Genomic DNA, 12122 nt, shown 5'->3' with positions numbered 1-12122 from the left:
TTTTACAGAGAGGTCTGCTGTATTAGTAGGACTGTTTTTCTCTGATCCTTTTGGTCTCACCCTTCTTTGTGCTTTGGTTTTCTTCTCAGGGCAACTTCTCTCTTGGTAATGTTAAAAGCAAGATAACAGGCTTCCAGTCAACAAACTGAGACTTAAGACTTGTAGTTTTGGCTCTCCCAGAAATGAACTCTTGATCCATTTGGTCAGAAATTGCCTGGTCAGTACTAGTTAGGTAATCTGCCTGACTTATACCATCCCCTAAAGGAAAGTAACTGCAACAATCAACCCAACTTTTGCCTAGACAGCTTTCTTCCTTCCACTTCTTTCTGCCTATAAAGGTCCTTCAGTTTGCACAGCTCCTCAGAGCTCCTTTCTGTCTGCTAGATTAAATGCTGCCCAATTCATGAATCACTGAGTAGAGCCCCTTAGATCTCTAAAATTTACTCAGTTGAATTTTGTTTTTTTATAGCAGCAACCATGCCTGACACAATTCTAGGCCCTAATACATACACTATATTCTCCAACAAATTGAGAATGTCTTTTCCCCTAAACTTTGAAGCAAACTATTACACAGTGACTCTGACTTGTCTGGCTTGGGCCTCATGCTGATTTGTGTGGCTAGGAGAGATTTGAACATAGTGATTGATTTGCAAAGGATACCACACCCTTTGAGCGGATAGCAGGGTCAACTCTCCCAGAACTATGCAGATTGTCAGAACTGGCTAAAACTAATGGGGAAGGCAAAGGGAAAAGCAGATATGAGAAGGCAAACACTTGTCTGCTATATTATCTAGTACACTCTTGTGTTTATGGATTGGGAGACAGAATCAAAGCAGAACTTAGACAATTAATAGGAATGGAAGACTCTTAATCCTCTGAATCTCAGGCTACGGCTGTTTCTATCACACCAATTTTTTCACACTCCTTTATATAACTATTTCTTCTAAGACTTTCTAATAAAATCACAGGTAATTTTCAATGAGATTTATAAAATGATAGTAAAAAATGCATTTTTAGCTGTATTGTGCTACTCATTTTCTTGCACTAATGACAGTCCTGTGTAGAATCATCCTCCAACAGAGGTTTAAAGAATTGTAGACACTTGGGATTCATTGTCACAGAATCTAACTTAGGAGATTCAAGTTAGAGTTTGAATTCTTATATTATTCCTAGCACTCTACAAATGATTACAGAGGTTGGAGTAAAATCTCCTGCTGTCTATGTTTGAACATCAATACCACCAAGACACCTTCATAAAGGGATCACATTGATTTTCTGTTAAATTCTGGACTTGTTCCCTTGAGATGAGTGTTTTATTCAGCAATTATGTATTCTCAAGTTTTGATTCAACTCACAGAGAACTGTGAGGGCATAGGGAAGTTGTCATTGAAATTTTTTGGTAATGAAAATCACATTACTAACTTCAGGAAAGACATTCTTGGCCATTATTCAGTTACCAAAAATTCTCACTCTTCAAGAATGAAGTTAGAGAAAAATTATGCCTTTATGACAATATTTCTCTAAAATAGAATGTGGGAGAATGATTTATAAGATTATAGACTTGATTATAGACTTGAAAAAGAATGATTATACACTGGAAATTCCCCTTTTCTTGAATATTTTGAAGGCAGAATAGTTAGAAATACCATGACACAATATTTTAAAATATATCACTGGTTTGGAAAAGTAATTAGATTCTGAAGTAAAGAGTATAGTTTGAGTGAGATTAAAGACTATAATAAATTTTTCATTGTTGGTTGTTTTGTTAACTTAATTCCTTTAGCATTAATCACTTTTTGCTTAAAATTAATATAAAAAGGGATGTAAAATCTAACTATTCCTGAAGTTTGAACAAAATATTTCAAGTTATACTGTAGGAACTGAAGAAGGGGAAAATCTGTCATATGAGCACCACACCTGTCCAAAAAAAAAAAAAAAAAAGCCAATTAATTTCTTTGATAAATTAAAAGATAAACACAAAAGTTTCTTTCACTTAACTGATTAAACTCTCTTTTGTTTTGGTTAGTAAACTGCTTTAAATAAAGTTAAAATAATTAAATCATCTGAAAAGTATTAAAATAAACTGATACTTTGTTAATAAATATTAAATTCATGACTGTAAAGGAAAATCACATTTTTTTAATCCACTGGGGACTCTATTAGACATAAAAATTTCCATTGTTTTAATTGGATGATTTAACATAAGACAAGGGCAGTTATGCCTAAGCAAAGGTGTATTTTTGTCACCATTTTCCAGTCAGGGAAGAATTCCCAGTGACTTTTTGTTTGTTTGCTTGTCTTTTTGTGCTTTTGCTGTTGTTGTTTCAAGTTTTATTTAAATTCTAGTTAGTTAACATACAGTGTAATATCAGTTTCAGGCATACAATATAGTGATTCAGCCCTTCCATACATCACCCTGCGCTCATCACAAATGACCTCCTTAATAACCATCACCCCATTTAACCCATCCCCCACCACCACCCCTCCAGCAGCCAAGTTTTTTCCTCTCTGGTTAAGAATCAGTTTTTTTGGTTTGCTTTCCCTATTTTTCCCCCTATGTCCATCTATTTTGTTTCTTAAATTCCAAATGTGAGTGAGATCATACAGTATTTGTGTTTCTCTGACTGACTGACTTCACTTAGCATAACACACTCTAGCTCTATCCATGACATTGCAAAATGGCAAGATTTCATTCTTTTTTATGATTGAGTAATATCCCATTATGAATATATATATATATATATATATATACCACATCTTCTTTACTCATTCATCTGGATATATGGATAATGCTGCTGTAAACACTAGCCTTCATGTGTCCCTTTGAATCAGATCTTTGTGTTCTTTGGGTAAAAGATTGAATTTCCCTGATGATGAGTGATGCTGAGTGTGTTTTCATGTGTCAGCCATCTGTATGACTTTTTTAGAAAAATGTCTATTCATGTCTTCTGACTGGAAAATCAATTTTAAAAGACACTAACTTGAAGGAATTTCTTTCAAAAATTTTCTTAAGTATAAATCTAATTTGGTGTCATGAGTGGTTTCAAGAACTCACTATATAAGCAAACAACAATTCTGTTTATCAGAAATTACACAGTAACAGCAAATTTATTCATGAACATGCATATCCTCAAAAAATTTTGGATAAATGAAAGTTCCTTTGTTTAGCTTTTAGTGTATTTAGATTTTTATGGTAATTTTAAAGATTTGATAAATCATTTCTGCTGTATCTTTATCTAATTTAAATATTGCCTATTTAAATTTTTCTTTTTAAAATTATAAATAATATATTAAAGGCTATAAATACAGTCAATTGATTAAGATGCTTTAAACTTTTTTCTTTGTAGAGCTATTTATTCCATTAATAGACTTTATTAAAAGTAACATTGAGAAAAATTATATACGCACATATGATATACCCACAGTTAAAAGAACATTTATCCCCTAAAAGTGATAAGTGGAAAAACAAACAGAATCAGTGATACAAAACAGATCATTTAGAACAATTTTAATGTTTATAAAAGCTTCACATGAATAAAATGTAAAAATAAAACTGTGGCTAGGAAGTAGATTACTCAACATATTGAACTGACAGAATTGGGTAGACATTTGATAATTAATACCAAATAATTAAGATTCCTGTTTTACATCATGCATTTTACAAATTAAATAATGGGAAATTTAGGATGGAAAGAGAGTGTTTATGTAAGCATCAATAAATAAATTTTTCTAGGTGTTGGTAAAACAAAGTAAGGCAAATAAAATAATTTATTAATAAATAATAATTGTTAACATAATAAAAGACAAAAGATAAACCTTCAAAAAATTTTAATACTTGGGCACTTTAAAGAAAATATGCACTTTATTTTTTTTAAAGATTTTATTCATTTATTTAAGAGAGAGAAAGAGGGAGAAGCAAGCTCCCTGCTGAGCAGAACCTGATGTGGAACTCAGACCCTGAGACCCTGAGACCATGATCAATGCGAAGGCAGATACTTAACCAACTGAGCCACCCAGGTGCCCCAAAATATGCCTTTAAAGTAAAATTAAAGAGCAAGTTAAAGACAGATACTGATCTAAATATAATTGGTAAAATATTTAAGCCACATAAAAATTGTTAGGTAAATCATTATGTGTTCAATAGAAAAATGAACAAAGGCCCTGAAACATGTTCACAAGAAAAGATGTAAAACTGATAATAAACTACATAATGTGGCATCATTATTTATCATTTTCCTTTGGTCTGGGAACCACTTTCTACTCATCACCAAACCCTCACTAAATAAGTGTATTTGTATCCATGGGTTCAGTTATTACACAAATGGCCCTCATTTTTGTATCTCCTGCTGAAATGTGTCCTTTATGCTTCAAATTATGCAGGAATATAAACAAGCAAATTTAAAAGTTTTTTTTTCCCCCAAATAAATTCTATGATGCTATCACTCACAAAACTTGTCCTCCTACTTATCTGTATGCATCTTATGATAACATCGAGAAAACACAGTCATCCTTGGATTCACAAGACACCCTGAATTCATAAGACATCCCCACCCTCACCAAACATATCTCCAAGTATTTCCATCTTTTATGTCAAACATCTTCTTACTTTGTGTCCATGAAACAACAAAGGCTTCTTGCAATCTGTTTTTCCATTAAAACAAAACAAAACAAAAAGAAAAAACACATTTTTTAAAGTCACTTCAGATATTGTAATTTTGCATTGAAATTCCTTCAATTGCTTCTCATTTTGATTCAAGAAAAGGAGTTAAATAATATCTATTTTTTTATATTGACCTATCTCTCTCTCCAAAAATAGATACATCAAAATTATCAAATCTTGTGCTCTCTTCTTCAAGTGCACTGGGCTTGCTGCCGAGAAACAATGCTTTCTCCTACAACAAAGCATTTTACACATAATCTCCAAGAACACCTCTTTGCTCTTTAGTCCTGTAGGCTGTACTCCTCCTCTAGCTCTAAGTTCACTGAGCATGTCTCCAAGGCAGTTTTACATAAACCACAAAGGAGGTTTGACTTCCCTGTTATGACCTAAAATCACCTAGTACACTTCTTCTTAGCACTAACCACAGTTGTAATTTTACATTTATTTATTCATGGGATTGTTTGATTCACATCCATCTTTCTCATTCTGGTGTAAATTTCAGAAACTCAGTCCATGCCATATAGGTCTACTGATTATATCTCTAGTGTCTAACATAGCCGCTGGTAAAGGAAAATTAACATTTGATCTACAAATGTATTTTGTATATAATGGGATTACAAATAATAATTGAATTCAATTCTGTAAAAGGACAATGGTTTAGTCACTTTTAGATGTTGTCAGTGGCAGTGAAACTTAGTACAAACTTTCTGGAAATCACACTGAAACACAATTCTTAAGAATGTTCATAAGAGGGGCACCTGGGTGCCTCACTCAGTTAGGCAGCTGCCTTTGGCTCATGTCATGCATGATTCCATGGTCCTGGGGTTGAGCCCTGCATCAGGCTTCCCTATTCAGAGAGGAGTCTCCTTCTCTGTCTTCCTCAGCTCCACCCCCTACTCTTGCACAGAGGCACGCTTTCTCTCTCTCTCTCTCAAATAAATTAATAAATAAAATCTTTTTTAAAAGACTGTAAGATTTGTGCTAGTAATTTTATCTCACATGTTGTAATTTTTAGAATAGAAAAAGAAGGTACAACTTTCTAATTAGTTGAAGGAAAATAAGTATGACAATATCCAAAGGAGATGTTCACAAATACTGACAAACTTGTGAATACATTTATACACATATTCACACACAAACAATTAAATATTGCCACATTAATTATTGTGATGAAAGTAACAGAAACACCTTGAAAGTTTTTATTATTATTGTTGTTGTTATTGTTATTTAAATTCTAGAAGAGTTAACATAAAATGCTATATTAGTTCCAGGTGTAAAATACACTGATTCAACAATTCCATACATCACCAGTGCTCATCACCACAAGTGCACTCCCTAATTGCCATTGCCTATTTTACTCATCCTTCACCACTTCCGCTCTGATCATCACCCCTTTGTTCTCAGTAGCTACAAGTTCCTTTCTTGGTTTCTTTCTTTTTTTTCCTTTACTTATTTTTGATTGTTTCTTAAATTCCGCTGATGAGTGAAATGAGTGAAATCATATACTATTTGTCTTTCTCTTTCTGACTTATTTCACTTAGCATTATATTGTCTACTTTCATCAATGTTGTTGCAAATGACATGATTTCATCCTTATTATGGCTGAATAATATCATTCATATATATATATGTATATATATATATATAACCTCTTAATCCATTCATCTTTTGAAAGACATAGGGGTTCCTTCCATAACTGGGCTATTATAAATAATGTTGCTATAAACATAGGAGTGCACAATTAGAATTTTTGTATTTTTTGGATAAATATTATAAAATATATATTAATATATTTTATATATAATATATAATATAAAAAATAATATAAATAAATATTCTGATTGGTAAATCACAGGTAGTTTTTTTTTTTTAATATCCTCTATATTGTCTTCCACAGTGGCTGCACCAGTTTGTGTTCTTATCAATATTGCACAAGTGTTCCTTTTTCTTCACATCCTTGCCAATACTTGTTTCTTGCATTTTTGATTTTTAGCTATTTTGACAGGTGAAGGTGATATCTCATTGCAGTTTTGATGTGCATTTCCCTGATAATGAGTGATACTGACATCTTTTTATGTGTCTGTTAGTTATCTATATGTCTTCTTGAGATATATTGGTTCATGTCTTCCACTAGTTTTTTTTTTTTTTTTTTAAGATTTTAGTTATTTATTTTCTTCTCTGGGAATGGGGGAAACACAAGCAGGAGGAGAGAGAATCCCAAGCAGACTCTGAGCTAAGCGTGGAGCCCAACTTGGGGCTAGCTCTCATGACCTTGAGGTCATAACCTGAGCTGAAACCAAGACACTTAACGGACTGAACCACCCAGGCACCCCCCGACCCATCTTTATTTGGATTATTTTATTTGGGGGTGTTGAGTTCCATAGTTTTTATATATTTTGGATAGTAGCCTTTTGATAGTGCAAATATCTTCCCATTCAGTAGGTTGCCTTCAGTTTTTTTTTTTCTTTGTTGTGCAGAAGCTTTTTATTTTGATGTAATAACACTAGTTTATTTTTGCTTTTATTTCCCTTGTCTCAGGAGACACATCTAGAAAAATGTTACTGTGACTGATGTCAGAGAAATTACTGCTTGTTTTCTTTTCTAGGATTTTAATGGTTTCAGGTTAGGTTTTTAATCTATTTTGTTTATTTTTGTGCATGGCATAAGAAAGTAGAACAGTTTCATTTTTTTGCATGTTGCTGTCCAGTTTTCCTGAGACCATTTGTTAAAGAGATTATCTATTTCCCATTGAATATTCTTTCCTGCTTTGTGAAAGATATATCTGACCATATAATTGTAGGTTTATTTCTGGGGTTTCTGTTCTGTTCTATTGATCTATTAGTCTATTTTTGTGTCAGTTCTGTACTGTTTTGACTATCACAGCTTTGTAATATAACTCAAAGTCTGGAATTGTGAGGCCTCCAGCTTTGATTTTCATTTTCAAAATTGCTTTGGCTATTCAAAGTCTTGTGTGGCTTCTTATAAATTTTAGGATTGTTCTAGTTCTGTGAAAAATGCTGTTGGTATTTTGATAGGGATTGCACTAAACATATAAATTGCTTTAAGTAGTAGTCTTTATAACAACATTTGGACTTTCAAACCTTGAGTTGTCACCCGTATGTTGCCTCTCCTCAGGCCTTTGTGTCTTTAAAGACATATTACCACTTGCCCTCCCAGCTAGCCCACTGCTGAGTCAGCTGATTTTTAAAGCTCTAGGTTCTAAATCTCACTGGTTATACAAACTCACAGAATTCATCTGTTTTGCAAGGCCAGACATTAAGAGATTGCTATTTTTTCTGTGTGGGCCCCTGGGTGGTTTTCTCTCTCCGTAACATCAGGTCCCTCCCTCCCATGGACAGTTTCCCACTGCTGTTTCTGCCCTTGCAAACCTCTCAGACATGGCTTTGGATTGCTGTCTGGTTTATTGATGTGGATGCATGAGTGATATCTAGTTGTAAATGTTGGACATTACTCCACTATCTTCCCAGCACTCACCCTGAAAGATTTTAAGAATTTAAATGACAAATTTAATAAATTGGATAAAGTGACAAAGGATTCATTTTAGACATGGTAAAATTACACACACACACACACACACACACACAATATTACTGAGATTGAGACTAAAATTGTATTAAAATATGAACAGTATATCTGCTTCTGATTTTTCAGTTATTATTTCTTCTTTTCACACTTTTGTGAATTCATTTTCCATTTATTTTTCAATAAGCACTATTATATCTATAATTATAACAACTATAACTAACAAACTAAGAATCATCCAGACTTGCTATTTCACATTTCAGATAAGTTTAAAGAAACCAGTGTAAAAATCGGTGACAAGATTAATTCAAACTGCATAGGTTATTTTCAGTTCTTTGGTTGCAGTACTTTCCACATTTTCCATGAATTCTTTAAATTCAGTAAGAAGCCCTCAGCAGATTCCCTAACAAATTTTTAGATTCATGTCAGCTGTACATTCTGATTTATATACATTTAAATTACTTAAAATCAGTGAAGCAAACACAGTCATGATTGCTAAATGCCAAGTCATAGAAATTCCGTATGATTCCTACTAACTCTTTTCATTTCATATCTTAAAAAAATGTTGACCGAGTTGGGCCAAAGAAATAGAGTTGCTCTAATGCATAGCAGAATTAAGTTGTGGGAAAAGCTAGAGATAGTCTCCATCCCAAAGCCTCACAAATTTTATGGTAACATCTTCTCATTTCATCTTTTTAAGTTACTTTTTCCAATGAAAATTATACACATTAATGTTCCATTTAGGGGAAATACCCCTAGCTGGAATCCTTTAAGATATGAGTTCTAGTAGCAATCTAAAAATAGCCTTTTTTATCAAGTTAAAATATTGAGGCTAGATAATTTAATAACAACAATTATGGATACACATAGATACACATTTCATGAGATCTAAGGAGAATTTTAGGGCTGTCAGACACTGTTTTAGTTTTGTTTTGTTTTTTTGTTTTTCTGATGAGCTAAGGTAAAATCCATTCCAGCTAACATAATGTTCTTTAACTGTAAAGACAGGATTTTTTTTTTTAATAATTACAAAGACAATATAGTACAAAATAGGATTTAGGCCAAGAGACAAGTTACTGACTACACTAATTTTTCAGACTTTTAGTAGTTTATATAAGTTCTAATCACAGAAGTAAATAAAATCATGAGACTCTATGATCTTTACTCATGCATGTTTTCTATTTTGTAGTAGTTTTTTTAGAGAACATAGAAAATTTCCTGCTCCATGCCACAGATGAGAAGGAACAACAATAAATATAACTAGTTGTTGAAAGCTACCACTGTCAGTAACATTGGGTATAAAATAAAGAAGGAACTTCAGGGATGGTGTGACCCAGTTATGTCCATGAATATCACTTTTAGATTGTTTTTCCCTTTTATATAGAAGGCTTAAGAAATATTGCAGGGGTAATGAGGGCTATTTCTCAAAAACAAAATGTTTAATTTACCAGGAAAATACTACAAATATAAATATATACATGCCCAAATATATGGCTTCAAAGTATACAAGACAAAAATGAATAGAATTACAAGAGTAGACAAATTAACAATCATAATGGGAGAAATCAACCATTATTAAACAGTGTAATCCAGTGATTGAAGAAAAGGCAGTAAAAACTTAAGGACAAAGAAGGAAAGTTAAGTATACATTCTGAGAAGTTAGGTAAAGTATACTAAAATAAATAAAAAGCAAGTAGAAATATAAGAATAAGAGAAGAGCAAAAATTAGTAAAATAGGAAATAAATATACAAAAGAGGATCAACAAGGCTAAACATTAGCTTTTTTTGGAAAAAATCCATACATTCATAAGACTCTGGCAAATCTAATGAGATAAATAGAGAGAAACAGGTCACATTACTGATATCAGAAATAAATAAGGAATCTTCACTGCTTCACTTTAGACCCAACGGACAAGAGGAGTGAAAACTCCATGATCAGATATCTTCATTAGAGAAAAATCTAAGCATTTGAAGAGAACATAATTTGAATCTTGAATTCTTTCAGAGACTAGAATGAGAATACACCGCTTAACTTATTTTTATGGCAATCATGACCTTGATAATAAAATTGACAAATAAGGGACAATTACAGATGAATTAAATGAAAAAAAAAAAAACTAGTTTAAGAAATACACAATACAATATTAGCAAACATAAGGCACCAATATATAAATAGGATTCAACAACATTGCCAAGATTTATCTTTAAAAAAGGTAATCAATAAGTTGTATCTTATTACTAAGCTAAAGAAGAAAAATCATTTAATTATCAAAATAGATTGAAAAAATGTTTCATAAAATTCTTTCCTCAACAGAATAGAACTTTCTTAATTGGATAAAGAATATTTCCCAAAAGAAGAATAAAGAAAAAACAAAGAAAGAAAAATAAAAACAATGATAACAAAACAAACAAACAGACAAAAAACATGGAAAATCCCATACTGCAAGTTTGGGGGTGATACTGTTGTTGACTCTATAACACAACTCAACACTGGTTATTGAGATATTACATAAAATTAAAACACAATACTCTGTAGTCTCACATAGAGTATACATGTATTAAGTGGTAGTTATTATTATGAGGTAGAGTTCTAAGGTATTATATTCTCCCAAAGCAACCTAATGTATACATACTTACTAATTATATACTGGAAAGACTTCCAAAATCCACTCTAACATTTATTGACACTTCTATACAGTTCTATCTGCCAATTTCTTCTTGTCTTAAATAGGTAATTTAGAGGTACTGGAAAAATTGTCTCCCTTATGATTTCAGAGTGCTTTCATAATATAAAAAAACCAAGGCTTATTCTTTCAACATATTTTAACCACCTTTTCTAAATCATAAAAAAGGGAAAAAAAACTTTCAAGTATGTTGAACTTTAGTAGGAAACTGCATATTAATGGTTACATTTATAATATCTGAGGAAAGTTGAAGAAGGTGTTTTAAATCCACTGCCCCTAATTCTTTCAATATTCTTAACAGCCAGGCCATTTGTTCTTCTGTATCATGAGAATTCCACTAATACCAATACATTAAATTATTTCAGTGAAATGTTTAAAGCGCTTTAAAATAAAGGCTGACTTCAACTCTTTTAGAGGGATTGTAGTTGACAGTAAAAAACCAGAATAGAACCGATAATATAAGACTTTACACAGTATACCTTTAGCAGTGCTCTATAATTAGCAATTTAATTGTAACCTGCACTTCAGAATATATCCAGAACCCTTTATTCAACTTACAAATCATAGAGCTCTAATTCCATAATGAATTATTGAAACTTGCAAAACAACAAACTATGATTTCTCTTAACTTCTGAGAAATTTAACAGAATTAGCTACAATTTATAAAATGATACGACAAGCAGAGTTTTATGTATGCAACTAATTTTATGACCAGAGAACTTAGGAGGTATACACTATTATGATCATGTCCTTTATACGGATGAGAAAACTGAATTAGAGAGAATGGAAACCATTTACCCAAGTGTAAAAAGCAATCAAAGTATAGAACCAAGAAATGAATATAGTCAATCTAAGGCTAGAACCAACTGCTCTGAATAGTGTGTTTCTGCTATAAAAGATGACAGAGCCCCAGATTCTCATTATTTGTGTGCCTATACTCACACCATGTTTCCAGATTAAGAGCTCACTATGATTACAGAGCTGTCAAAACTACTGTATTTTAACATCCTAAATATTTATAGTATCCGTAGGTTAAATTTAATATAAGCTTGCTTTCCAATATGACAATGAGTGATCAAATAGGGGAAAGATCAGCTGTGAAAGGGAGGGAAAATGGTGAAAGGGTACTAGAGAATGTTATTTTACTTACAGATATCCTTGCTTCCTGACAATTTGTTTACTAATATGTAAAAGAGGAATTGAGGGTGACTAAGAATTGTTGACTTTTAGATAAG

Source organism: Mustela erminea, chromosome 14, assembly GCF_009829155.1.
Source record: "Mustela erminea isolate mMusErm1 chromosome 14, mMusErm1.Pri, whole genome shotgun sequence".
Taxonomy (NCBI): Eukaryota; Metazoa; Chordata; class Mammalia; order Carnivora; family Mustelidae; genus Mustela; species Mustela erminea.
The sequence above is the reverse complement of the archived record's forward strand: the minus strand, read 5'-3'. Positions refer to the sequence as shown.